Source organism: Sander lucioperca, chromosome 17, assembly GCF_008315115.2.
Source record: "Sander lucioperca isolate FBNREF2018 chromosome 17, SLUC_FBN_1.2, whole genome shotgun sequence".
NCBI lineage: Eukaryota > Metazoa > Chordata > Actinopteri > Perciformes > Percidae > Sander > Sander lucioperca.
In genome coordinates this window covers 22,395,833-22,410,031 of record NC_050189.1, presented here as the reverse complement: position 1 = coordinate 22,410,031, position 14,199 = coordinate 22,395,833, and the positions used below count along the sequence as shown (strand labels likewise).

The following is a 14,199-nucleotide window of genomic DNA, read 5'->3' as shown; positions in this document are numbered from 1 at the left end:
ACAGTGGTCCCTGTGACATTTATTGACCTGTAATAACTTGTCATCATCAGCTCTAACTTCAATTAAACAGCCCACCGATTCCATCTTTCCAGCAAAGCCCGATTTCAGCCTTTAATGATGTAAAAACCAGGTGGTGTTGTTAGATTCTTTAACCATGCTAATTAACAGTGCCTCTTTTCCTAAGATAAAAGCAAGAAGACAGGCAGATGGATCGATTTATAGCATCGCATCAGTCTATATTTTGCTCAGTATCCGGGCCCAGGGAACATTTCATAAAGGCCATAGGGTCGGCTTATCACGGAGCTAAATGCCAATGTAATTATTAGTGTCTGGAGATAGTGGAAAGGGAAGCACATCCTGCGGCAGTACACATATTTAATTAATAAATGTCACTCTGTAGAGGGAGTAAGGGGAGTGTAAGAGAAAGAAGCAGGGAGGGAGGGAGTCAGAGTGACAACAATACCGATCCTGACTTAAGTGCACAGGCACACAACCACACCCGGTGTAGAAATGCACACAATAAACGAGCATGAGAACATGAGTATAATCAGGTTCTCAGTTTAACCCTTGTTATAAAACAACTATAGAGATACAGGAAAGTTTACTCGTGTTTTCACAACCACACACTATGTGACTTACATACATTGCAAAAATTATAGTTTCAGTTCAAGAAATAATGTGATAATTTCGTTTATAGCAAAAAGGGCGAAATCTTTGGGACCCTATGGCTAGAATGTTTTTTTTACAATCCTTTATGTTTAAGGTAATGAACAGCCATCAGCACAAAATAAAGCAGAAATGGTTCATGGTCAATGTTGCTGATCTGGGAATTGAGGCTGTGCCAGTAGTAGCTCCTATTAAAACGTATTTCTCTGTGTTTTCAGTAGTAACTATTTAACCAGTAGCTACATGCTGTTGTTGCATGATGTTCAGTAAAACACAGAACACACACATGCACATTGTGGTAAGTAGGGCTGCCCCCTCTTAGTCGATTAGTCGACTAATCGGTTGTTTTGGTCTTAGTCAACTAAGATTTCTTTAGTCGATTAGTCATGTTTTATGCTTTTTTCCATGCTGAATGACTTATTTCCAAGAAACGTACGAGCACATCTCTGGTAAACACAAGAATTAAAGTGGTGCTTTTGCATGACTCTTTGCGGAGAAACTCAGATTTACAGATCTGTCGATTAAATCAACTAATCGATTAGTCGATACAATTGAATGAGTGTTAGTCGACTAAGAATTTCTTCAATCGAGCACAGCCCTAGTGGTAAGGACTGTGCACACTTTGTGCACAGAATTGCCACTTGCGAGCATGCGTGTGCTTTGACCAACAAGACAATGATAACCTGATCGGTTCAGTTTAGTGACAAACTACATATCGGGGGAAACACAGAGAGTCCCTGGGAGGCCTCGGCAACAGGGGACTGAGAGGCCTCAGCAACAGGGGACTGAGAGGCCTCGGCAACAGGGGACTGAGAGGCCTCGGCAACAGGGGACTGAGAGCCGCAACGAAGGCAGATACCTTCAGGCGGCCTGCGACGAAGGCAGAATCCCTCTGGCGGCCTGCGACGGAGGCGGAAACCTTCTGGCCACCGGCGATGAAGGCAGAATCCCTCTGGCGGCCTGCGGCGGAGGCAGAAACCTTCTGGCCACCGGCGACGAAGGCAGAATCCCTCTGGCCACCGGCGACGAAGGCAGAATCCCTCTGGCGGCCTGCGGCGGAGGCAGAAACCTTCAGGCGGCCTGCGACGAAGGCAGAACCCTTCTGGCCACCGGCGACGAAGGCAGAATCTCTCTGGTGGCCGTACAGGATGTCGAGGGCACCGAGATGACTGGCGGCGAAGGCGAAGCCTCTCTGAAGGACGGCGACGAAGGCGAAACCCCTCTGGAGGCCGTCTGCGAGGGCGAATCCCTTCTGAAGACCAGCGGCGAAGGCGAAGCCTCTCTGAAGGACGGCGACGAAGGCGAAACCCCTCTGGAGGCCGTCTGCGAGGGCGAATCCCTTCTGAAGACCAGCGGCGAAGGCGAAGCCTCTCTGAAGGACGGCGACGAAGGCGAAACCCCTCTGGAGGGCGACAGCGAAAGCAGAATCCTTCTGGAGGCCGTCTGCGAGGGCGAATTCCTTCTGAAGACCGGCGGCGAAGGCGAATCCCCTCTGGTGGCCAGACAGGCTCAGCAGATGAAGGGGCATCTGGGCTGGAGACAGGCGACGGGTCAGCTGGGCTGGAGACAGGCGACGGGTCAGCTGGGCTGGAGACAGGCGACGGGTCAGCTGGGTCAGTGTCTGCCAACAAGGTAACAGGATCAGTAACAGACAACAAGACAGGGTCAGGAGTCGGCAACTCCGCCGACAGGGTAACTGGAGCATTAGTCGGCCGGACCACCGACAAAACACGGGGAGCAGGAGTCGGCCTGACCACCGAGAGGACACGAGGGGCAGGAGTCGGCCTGACCGCCGAGAGGACACGAGGGGCAGGAGTCGGCCTGACCGCCGACAGGACACGAGGGGCAGGAGTCGGCCTGACCGCCGACAGGACACGAGGGGCAGGAGTCGGCCTGACTGCCACAGGCAAAGTCTCATGGGGGCAGAACAAAGGCAAAGTCACTAGGGAGGTCTCTGGGACTCCAGAGACCAACAAAGCCTCAGGGGCAGTCTCTTGGACGCCGGAGACCGGCAAGGCCTCTGGCTTGCCCGTAGACGTGGACTCTGGGAGAGCTGTCGACATGGACTCTGGAAGAGCTGTCGACGTAGACTCTGGGAGAGTGGTCATTGAAGACTCTGGACGACTGGAAGACTCTAGCAGAGCGGTCATCGAAGACTCTGGACGACTGGAAGACTCTAGCAGAGCGGTCATCGAAGAGTCTGGACGACTGGAAGACTCTAGCAGAGCGGTCATCGGAGACTCTGGACGACTGGAAGACTCTAGCAGAGCGGTCATCGTAGATTCTTGAAGAGCGGTCATCGACGACTCTTGAAGACTGCACGTCAGCGGCGGTTCTGGGCGGCTGCACGTCAGCGGCGGTTCTGGAAGGCTGCACGTCAGCGGCAGTTCTGGAAGGCTGCACGTCAGCGGCGGTTCTGGAAAGCTGCGCAGTGCTGGGAAACTGGGCAGCTTGGGGACACTAGGAAACTCGGAAACATTAGGAAACTCAGGAACTCTAGGAAACTCGGGAACACTAGGAAGCTCGGGGAAGCTAGGAAGGCTGCTAGCAAGCCTGGGATCTGGGAGAGTGCTAACTAGCCTGGACTCAGGAGGGCTGCTAGCCAGCCGGGGCTCAAGAAGGCTGCTAGCTAGCCTGGATTCAGAAGAGCTGCTAACTAGCCTGGACTCAGGAGGGCTGCTAGCTAGCTTGGGCTTAAGGGGGCTGCTAGCCAGCCGGGGCTCAAGAAGGCTGCTAGCTAGCCTGGATTCAGAAGAGCTGCTAACTAGCCTGGGCTCAGGAAAGCTACTAGCTAGCCGGGGCTCAGAGAGGATGCTAGCTAGCCTTGTTTCAGGGGGGTTGCTAGCTAGCCTGAATTTAGGGGGCCTGCTAGCTAGCCTGGGCTCAGGAAGGCTACTAGCTAGCCGGGACTCAAGAAAGTTGCTAGCTAGCTTGGATTCAGGGGGCCTGCTAGCTAGCCTGGAGTCAGGAGAGCTGCACGTCCACCCGGAATCAGGAGAGCTGCACGTCCACCCGGAATCAGGAGAGCTGCACGTCAACCCAGGGTCAGGAGAGCTGCACGCCAACCCCGAGTCAGGAGAGCTGCACGCCAGCCCGGAGTCAGGAAAGTTGCACGCCAGCTCAGGAGAGCTGCACGCCAGCCCGGAGTCAGGAGAGTTGCACGCCAGCTCAGGAGAGCTGCACGTCAGCCCGGGGTCAGGAACAATGGTGAACTCGGACTCGGGAACACTGGTAGCCTCAGGAACAGTAACTCTGGTCCGCACGGACTCAGGACTGCTGGACAGCATGAGCTCACATCCGCTGGACAGCACCGGCTCAGGTCCGCTGCACAGCACCGGCTGAGGTCCGCTGCACAGCACCGGCTCAGGTCCGCTGCACAGTTCCGGCTCAGGTCCGCTGAACAGCACAGACTCAGGTCCGCTGCACAGCACGGGCTCGGGTCCGCTGAACAGCACAGGCTCAGGTCCACTGCACAGCACAGGCTCGGGTCCACTGCACAGCACAGGCTCGGGTCCACTGCACAGCACGGGCTCAGGTCCGCTGAACAGCACAGGCTCGGGTCCGCTGAACAGTTCCGGCTCAAGTCCGCTGAACAGTTCCGGCTCAGGTCCGCTGCACAGTTCCGGCTCAGGTCCGCTGAACAGCACAGGCTCAGGTCCGCTGCACAGCACGGGCTCGGGTCCACTGCACAGCACAGGCTCGGGTCCACTGCACAGCACCGGCTCGGGTCCGCTGCACAGCACGGGCTCGGGTCCGCTGAACAGTTCCGGCTCAAGTCCGCTGAACAGTTCCGGCTCAGGTCCGCTGCACAGTTCCGGCTCAGGTACACAGGTCAGCTCAGGCTCAGAAACACAGGTCAGCTCTGGCTCAGGAACACAGGTCAGCTCAGGCTCAGAAACACAGGTCAGCTCTGGCTCAGAAACACAGGTCAGCTCTGGCTCAGAAACACAGGTCAGCTCAGGCTCAGAAACACAGGTCAGCTCTGGCTCAGGAACACAGGTCAGCTCTGGTTCAGAAACACAGGTCAGCTGAGGCCCTGGAGGAAAAACAGGCCTGGTGACAGGGAGGCCGAATTCCCTCGCCGTAGCCTGCCAGCGCATATCCATGAGGTGCCTAGCAAAGGCAGGATCCTCCTCATGGAGCCCATGAAAAAATTTCAACAAAAATTCTCCCACTGAGTCCATGGGGTGAAAAAGAGGCACAAACTCCATAACTGCTGGGTCCATATATTGGTCGGATCGTACTATCAGGGCTGGTGCGAAGGCAGGCAAGGTTAGGACCCAAATGCAGTTTAAAGAGTTTTAATTTAAGATAAGCAAAACTTACTTGGAGATATAATCCAATACAAAAAGGAAATCCACGACAGGGAATGCAGAAACAAACAGAACGCACAGCAACAAGACGAGACGATCCGACAAGGGACAAGGGAAAACAGAGAGGCTAAATACACAAGGTAACGAGGGAACGAGAGGCAGGTGACACAACAGGTGGAACAAATCAAAAAAGGCGGGAAACAAACAAAGACAGGAAGAAAGCTAGACAAGACAAGGGAGACAAGACAGACTACAAAATAAAACAGGAAACAAGCACAATACAGAACAGAAACCGACTACAAAAATAATACACACCACAAAATACCAAAACCCTGACACTACAGACCCAATTTTTAAATAGACAAGTGATCATTCTCCAACCTTGTTACACTGAAAACACCCGACCAGATGTGTTCCATCAACAACAACAGTAACACATTGGTTTATATTCAACATGCAACATGACATCATGACTTTGCGTAAATACACACGCCACTTTCCTAAAGCCAAGTGGCGTGTTATCTGTACGCATTATGAGCTATCCGCGTGTATGTCTACGCTGTACAGGGGACGGCAGTCTGCAACGTCACAGCGTAGACATACACGCCACTTTTTAAAGCCATGTGGCGTGATATCGCGAGGCTACATGTTATCGCAAGGCTACGGTTGGTTTAGGAAATGTGACACGCGGCTTGGGTTTAGGAAAAAAACAACTAGTTGGGTTTAGGAAAAGAAGAACGGGGGTGGGTTTCGGAAAAGAACAAACATGGAAAGGAAACGTCACACGCGGGACACGAAGGAAACGTCAAACGTGGGACACGGTCCCCGCTCTCAAACGGGTCAGGTGTCCTGTCTCTTTGCTTTTCCTGCTGTCAAGGAGTATGGACACAACAGGCAGCTTGTCACACAGGACGCAAGTTTCCATGATGCCCCATGCTACTTTCTCGCTCCTTGCCCCCCCTCAAACACAACCCCCTATCTTGGATTGCTGCTTGAGTCATGACTACACCTGGGACCCTCTCGCCTCAATGCCATTTCTGTCATTGGATCAGCTGCTGACTCCAGCCCTCTATCCCCTGTCTTTTGTTCTCTGCATACATATTAACTCCGAACTGCCTGGAGAACAGAAAAGGACTTGAGGCAGCTATGAAAAAAGAAAACAGATCAAGGGCCTGAAAATCTGCAAAAAAAAGATGTCTCTAAATGTTTCTCATGCAACAATTTCTATCCTTCTTACACGTCTTCTGAAGGAGACACTCCTCGGCACACAGAAGTGGGTATCCTTATTTGGAAACAATAGCAGGCGTGCTTCTGAGGCAACTGTGAAGCTATTGCAAAGCAGATGCTTTTTTCTCTCGCCAATCAATTTAACACCTACACCCCCCCTCTACTCCTTCATGCTGGCTTTGGCTCATCAGTTTTAAATGGCACAAGGCTTTCTTGCATTGTTCTTTTGACTTACTCAAGAGGACAAGAAATGTCTCTGCTTCAGTAATAGCCCTATCAAGCCTTAATCACCAGTAGGTTGGGTCAGCGCAGACAAAAAGAATAAAGCCCTGCAAAAAAACATAGTACAAAAAACACGTTGTTGCAGAATGTGAAGACTGTATTCTTATACTTTTGTAGAGGCAATTATATTTCAGAGAGTCTGTAAAACAAAATGAAGATTTGGAAAAAAAAATTCCCCCGACTGAATCTTGCACTAGACAGAATTGCAAGGGAAAAGCCATCTGTGTCTGACTCTTATCCCTGGCTTCTCCAGAGCCTGGATGAGCCTGAGCCAGCAAATGTCAGTCAGATAAAGACCGAGCCTGACAGACAGACACAGGAGTTTTGTCATTCCGTGTGTCATCCCTTTGCTAGCAAGCCCAATCTTTGCCGGTCTCAAAAGCCCCGAGATGATGGGGGAAGGAAACATTCTCAGGGTGAACGTCAGGTTGTGTAACTCCTTCAAGTGCCACAATAGCTGAAACATTGAGGACGTGCACTATTCTGGTGCCCCTGCGGCCTTTGAGAGCTTTCATTATTGTCTTATGTGCTGCACGGCGGGGTCACCATGGAAACACAAAACACATCAACCGTTTCACCACAAAGGATATGAGGTTCCTCAACAAGATGTTCTTTCAGGAGCCAGTGGTCTGTCTGGGGTCAGAGGATATTAGATGCGACATGAAATTTTGAAATAAAATAGAGAATTCTGCAATTCATCTGCAAACAAATACAGTTCATCCGGATATGTGATGCTTTAGACTGAAAAACCTAACATTAAGCAGATGACAAAACTGTGGGGCTGGGCAATAACTATATATTATTGTTTATTGACTTTCACTAAAGTCTTATGAATAGTGATACTGTTATCATTTAATAAAGTTGTTAAAATAAATTATTATGTGCGAAATGTACTGAAATAACTAACACAATGAGTTGCTCAAGTATTAGTTTTACATGTTTGAATATTTTTGTTTGTTGCAGTCAGATTTTTTTGTATGCGATTGTGCATGCATTTGCATTATCACCATCTACATCAATATTGGCAATTCTGATATTTTTCACCCTGGGTCTTATTCTCATAATTAATTGTGGCCGTTTTTACTACATTTCATAGATCCCTATGCAGTTAGCTACAATAGCTAATCCAGAGAACTGTGCTTTCTGTGTTTACTTTTGTTTGGACTCAGAGACGAGCATTATAAATTATTTATGTAAAATATAATTTAATTTGTCTAGCGCTGCTTGTCCCGATATACGTTGTTTTGCCAGAGGTGTTTCCCAAATATGTACAGCAAAGGAGATGAGTGAAAAGTTAGTATGACCCATAGCCAGAACAGCCACAATTCGGAAGACAAAATCTTGAAAAATACCAAGATTTTCCTTCAAAGTTATATTCCTTAGAATGATTCCCCTTTTTGATAAATAATGTACTCTTTTCTTTTTTTTAAGTTATAGTCCTTAAAATGCTCATGAAACAAACCCACTTTTTGGTATCATTCATGGTTGACATTTTTCAGATCAGATTGCAGTTGCAATTATTTTGACTGACTTCTTTATTTAAACAACGCAAGTTTGTTTAGTTGACCTGCACAGTTGCTCCTCTGTTGTATTTCTGACAAAGTTGAGCTGCTTGAGTGTTTGTATCAAATCACATTTGTTGTTACCACAAGTAACCACAGGTGTCACCAAATTAACCAGAACTGAAATCTTCAGGATAACGACTTTGTGAAACTGACTTTAACTTTATTACCCACCCCAACTATACTGTAAAAAGAAATGAATTAGCATAATTTAAGGAATAATCCCTCTAAAATGTTCCAGAAAAGTTAACGGGGTATTTAGAGACTGCTCCCAATGCTAAAACATCCTTTCTGTTCTTGAGATACAGTACAAGATCACTGATCAATGCATTCACCTGGGAAGCACTAGCATAGATTGTACCAGAGGCAACCAATGTCTATTTTCCCTGGACGTTGCTCATTGCACAGTGTGTAACCTGTTCTTGGGAGCTGCAGTTACATGGGTGCAACATCAATAGTATTTGTCAAGTGGTTAAAGCTGATAAGAATACAAACGATTGCCTTGAGCTTGCTTTAAGGCTGGTTTGTCACTACAGCTTGTAAGACGAGGATTTTTAGCGATGGAGTCAAAGCGGTATAAATACAGCTTTGTGATTGAACTTTCTTAAGTCTTAACAGTGTTGTATTTTTTATACAGCTCACTTTTTTCTCCATTATTTTCAATACTTCGGAGGATGCTTGTGAAAAACAACATTTTGTCAAGAAAGGAGCCGTAAACAGAATTTAAGTAAAGAAAAAGGTGACAGAGTAGTTAAACAGATACAGACTTGTTGGAGCAGCATAAAACGATGCCTCTTCACTTTGCTTCCCTCTCTTGCCTTTGACCTCCCACTGGCCTGTGCGCATCCAATCACGACATTTACATAACAAAAGACGATTGCGGAGGTGCAGAGGAAGAGGGCAAGGCAACAGATTGAGTAATGTCAGGTGTGCAGCCTGAAACAAATAAAAAAGTCTTTCACAGTTACCACCCAAATCATTAGTTGTACCCCTCCTCCGCCTCCCCTCACTGGCCTCCTATCTCAAAAGAACATGACACCTTACAGCATTTTTTTAGCAGGTCAGTTTTCTCTACCTCAACTCTACAAACCGCATATCACTCCACCTCTGGTTTCAGCCTGTCATTTCGCATTATATAGCTTGAAAGCACTCCAGCTGGGGAGCAAAAACATAACGCGTGTGATGGGGGGTGATGAATGGTACTGAGGGGGGAAAGGTGCAGACCACCCCCTTTTTCCCCTTCAGCGTATCCAGCCTCGTATACCCAGCAGGCTTTTAACACAAGACTATAATCTTGTTGGAATACAGAAGCAGATATGCAAAACCTGTATATGGCTGCCAGTGTTTAATACTATGATTCTGCTCGCCTGCACATACCTAATTCTACCATCTAAATAACTGAGATCATACATTGTAAGCTGTGTATGGTTTAACTTTACTACTGTGTCATTCACAAGCAAACACAGCGGGGTATGGAAAGCCTGTGCATACACTGTAAAGTAACATCATGGCCTACATCCATACAGTCAGTTCAGTAAGACTGGAATGCTACTGTAAGTACAGCTTAGGTCTGCAGATATCAAACTTCTAGGTTACTCTCGGTGACGTAAAAGCATACATTGCTCCAAATAAAGCCATTTCAGAAAGTTAAATACAGACCGTAAAAGAAAACTGCTCTTGTAGTCCCATCCAGAACCAAAACTCTCATCGGAAAACAAACATCAAATTCTAGAATCACTGCAAGCTTATGAAACCTCCCTACAAATGCATGAAAAAGCTAATTCTTGGAGGCAGATGAGAATTGTTCATTTCTGAACAGGAGGGATCTCACTCTTTTTTGAGAGAGTGAGGCAGGAAAACAGCACCAGAGGCCCAGCCCATGACAAAACAAAGAGATTAAATGACCTGTGAATGTGACTTTCCATTTTTCCATTAGCTCACACTCAGTTTAGAGGCCTGCTGCCCCCTTCTGGAGGCTGGCGAGACATCATCAAACAGTATGTACTGTAATGCCTGCCTTCCTGTGGCTGTGGCTGTGATTTGAATTATAACTTTTTTGGGTTGATTAAATGTGCAACAATTGCAGTCATGGTTATATCTGGACTCCATATGTAATGCACAGTTTATGTGCGGCATTGTATAAGAAGTCAAAAGCCATTATACTGTTTTTAGCACATTTTAAAAGCCTATACACTGCTTCAATATGCATCACTAAATCTCTCTCTTCACTAATATCTTGTACATTCAGTCAAGGTCTTAATTCTTGCCATCAAGATGAAAAATAGCTGAAATCTACCCTCTTGATAAACAATACAAAAACAGAATGCAAATATGCAGGGCCCCCCTCTGAAGTGAGATTTCAGTGTTGGCTAAGGCCAAATGTCAACCAGCCCCAAACAGATGGTGTGAAGAGCCGGGCCGAGTGGCTGACCTTGGTTGGTAGTGTCTAGGGATGGGAGGGGAACCCAGTGTTTGTTTTCTGTGTTGTGAACATCAAAAGAGCTCAGTGTTGTTGCCAAGATAGAAAGGTGAAGTCATGTCAGGCCGGCTTGCTTTGCAGGTGCTTTCTAGCTTTGTGGGATGCTGTCAATCTGTCACTATGACAGAACGATGTATGATTGATAAATGGTATAGGAAAGGTTTTTGCTGTTCATAACTGTAATTATGTTATGGGAAGTATTTAGACATAACTATTCAGTTAATTGTGGTCTATAAAATCACAATCTTCCAGTGCCCAAGGTTACATCTTCATATTACTTGTATTGTTTAACCAACAGTTCTACTAGAACATGTTTACATGCTCTATGTTCAAAAAACATTATTTTTATCATACCGTCTGTCTGAATATACCTGTATTCACCCCCTGTCTAAAATGCTGAGTTTTAGCGTTTAAGCCCCCACTCCAGAAAAAGCCCAGTCTGCTCTGATTGGTCAGCATTTCCGGGTCTTCCGCATCTGCGCTCTCAGCATCTCTGCACCATCATTGCAGCTGGGGAATGACTGTAACGGCATTCTCTACCAGTAGCCTGTATAGTATAGTTGTCACAAACGTACCGAAGTCCTGACGGCTTGTTTAAGGGCACAGTGTCTGAATATGGGCTGTGTGCATTTCTCTGTGGATTGAGGGTTTTGATACTTATCTTATACCTATTTATATAGCATGCACCTCGACCTGCTTTATAATCAATAAACACACTGAAATCTCACTTCTTACAATATGGGACCTTAAAAACTACATTTTTGACAATGAAAACGAATTGTTTTAGCACTAGTTACTGTATGTTATCTGTATTTATGATAACAGTTTTTGTTTTGTTTAAAGTACTTCAAGTGAATCTCCTTACAATGCTCAGATGGAAATAAATAGAAATTTTAACAATTCTATGACATCTGGGCCAACTCCTGCTGGTAAAGATCATGTGACATAGTCAAGAGCTCCAACTAATTGACAGCTCTCTTCTACTGTATATAGGAACCCCTGGGGTATAGCTAATATGATTAAACTGTGAAACAACCAAGATTTCCACATCCACTAGCAAGCCGTTTTGGGGAATTCCTAAGCTTTCATGTACCTACAGCAATGTTTTTCATCTATACAAAAAAAACCAACTTTGCCCTCTTCTTATCACCACCAAAAGGTGCTTGAACACCAAATGTTTTTTTGTTTTTGTTTTAAATCAGGGGATTTATTCCGCTTTCCTGTTGAAAAGAGAAAGAATAACATTCTATATTCTTAATCTCTCTGTGTTTCTGGTAGACTGAGTAAGGGGCTTTGAGGGGAGGCTGGTGGGTAGTAGATGGATAAGTGAATTTCACCTCTGCACAAATGCCCATTTCTTGAGAGAAGGCAATTTCCTCCAGCTCTGTTCACCAGCACATAGCTGCAGTCCAAGCTTGGTCACACATCAATACTTCTGAGAATTTATTGTCCTATGGGTAATACCAAAAGAGAAGAGATTTAGCTAAAAGCTGATTTAATGCAAATGTTTCAGTTTTGAGTATTGACATGATATCTGCTTAAGTCTCTATGCTGTGTTTAACATGTGTTTAAAGAAGACTATTTAAAAAGATTATTACTTTTTTGACAATGACAAGACATTCTTCTTGGATACCTATGATTACCTTCTAAAAGCGAGTGAACTTGAATCTACATTAACACTGGTTTCTCCAGGAATAGAGGGCTATAACGTAATGATAGAATACTGAGGGAGCACCACATCAAAATATCCCTTTTCCCTCCCGAGTGGAGTGCCTCCTTTGATCATCAAATTGTTCTCCTGAAAATCCTCTCTGTTCTTGAATTATCTGGGCCGCTGAAGTGGAAACTAAATTTTCTTTGGAGGCCAAAGCTTCTTAAGAGAAAGGGAAAAGAAGGGGGAAACCAATAAAAATGTGTGAAAATGACACAAATTGAATAAGCGTGCAAAAAATAATATATGGCCCAAACCCTGAGCATCAGAAGAAAAGTAATCAAAGTCTTCAGACATTACAACTGAGCAATTTTTTCCTTTCCTGTCCACATACATATAAAAGAGTACAGCATGAAGACCCAGTGTTATTGCATTCTCTCAACAACTGTGTTATTCATCAATGTGAAAGGATTTACACATATTCTGAGTATGAACTGGCTGTATGGCAATGTAACTGCAATGTTAAAGTCAGCAGAAAATGTATTTCTATGATAGAAGTGCCAAAGAATAAATAAATGGTCAGAGCAAAATCATTTCTCTAAATCCCTCCCAGTACACAGAATTAACTTCTCGTATGATAACTGTTACTGCCCTTGGACCTTGATTAAAGTGCTAACACAGGGCCGCTTGTCAGTTCTAATGTAAATTGCCTGTTAACTACTGTCAATGGCACCCTGTTGAATTTGCCCAGCTTGATCGCCGTTTGTTGTGGTTGCAGTTAAGTACACATTTTCATATTCATGCATATTCATACTGATTCATCCTCTTCAGGTGCAGTTGAAGTCATTATGAATGCCTCCCCGTTAGCCAGCAGAAATAACAAATGAGCACTGATTTTTCCCATCCGGCAGTCTTTCATGTGGTTACAGCTTTGGTGCTCCCTAGCTTTTTTTCTGTTCTATACTAACCGCACAACATCCAAACAATTTCTCTAGTTAGACATTTTACAGCAGCTAAAATTAGCAAGCCAATGCAAGATACACATTGTCACCCCTAACATAGTGGAGGACATTTCTACCTCTAGCCATAAATACAGCAAACTTAATTTGTGAAAAATTTGAACATCACTGTAAACACATTTTCCGCAATGTGACAACCTACTCACAAAAGAGAACCCAGCAGCGTGCAGGAGTGTATGATTGTGTATACCAATTGCCATTTATAGTAGAAAAAAGAACAGGGAGCAGAAGAGGAAAAATTGAGCTCTAGCCATTTTGTTTACAGCCAGAGATTTTGATATCTGCTGCCTGGTGAGAGGGAAGCTCAACAAGTTTAAAGTGAAACCGACAGCCGCATTCTCACACATTGCAGCTTAAGGGAAAATCACTGATGGGAAACTGTCCTCATCCTGTTCAGAATTCAAATGAATTTGGAAGGGACCCTGTTGTACATGTGAAGAAAACAGCAACCCTAACAGACATACAGTCAACCCAAGCAAGATATAAAAACCACAGAGATAGCAAAAGAGGATGAAGATGTGTATCAGCTTGCTGTTTGGCAAATCTGAAAAATGCTAAACTACACGACTCAACTACATGGATAAAATTGGCTATCTTAAAGCATTTACATTAGACGCAGATCTGATATGGTGTATGTATAGATGATAATGGCGGTGTGCGATAGTGAGCTTGTACTTTTGTTTCAATCTCACATACACAAGTGCTGTAAATACTCACTTGTGCACCAACTGTGTATTTATGCGCAAATAGTTCCCAACAAATTGTTTAAGGAAATGACTTTCATTCATTTAAAAAAAAAATCATTCATTTTTAAAAATATTGTACATATTTAATTAGGGTTAGGTTGGTCTTTTCATAGGATGTACTGACAACAAGGAAAATATAGAATTAACGTCACCCATATCCTTTAAAGGATGTCTCCTACAATACAAAAGTGGACATGCTGTATACCATGTATTTAGATGATGTACTATATATTACAAATACCTTGCTAGACACT

At 45.2% G+C, this 14,199-nt stretch overlaps 1 protein-coding gene across 3 annotated transcripts in view; it reads right to left on the bottom strand.

Moving 5' to 3' along the window:
• Positions 1 to 14,199, bottom strand: part of LOC116049010 (glucosidase 2 subunit beta-like) — a 130,927-nt gene that overhangs the window by 89,547 nt on the left and 27,181 nt on the right. The window lies entirely within an intron of this gene.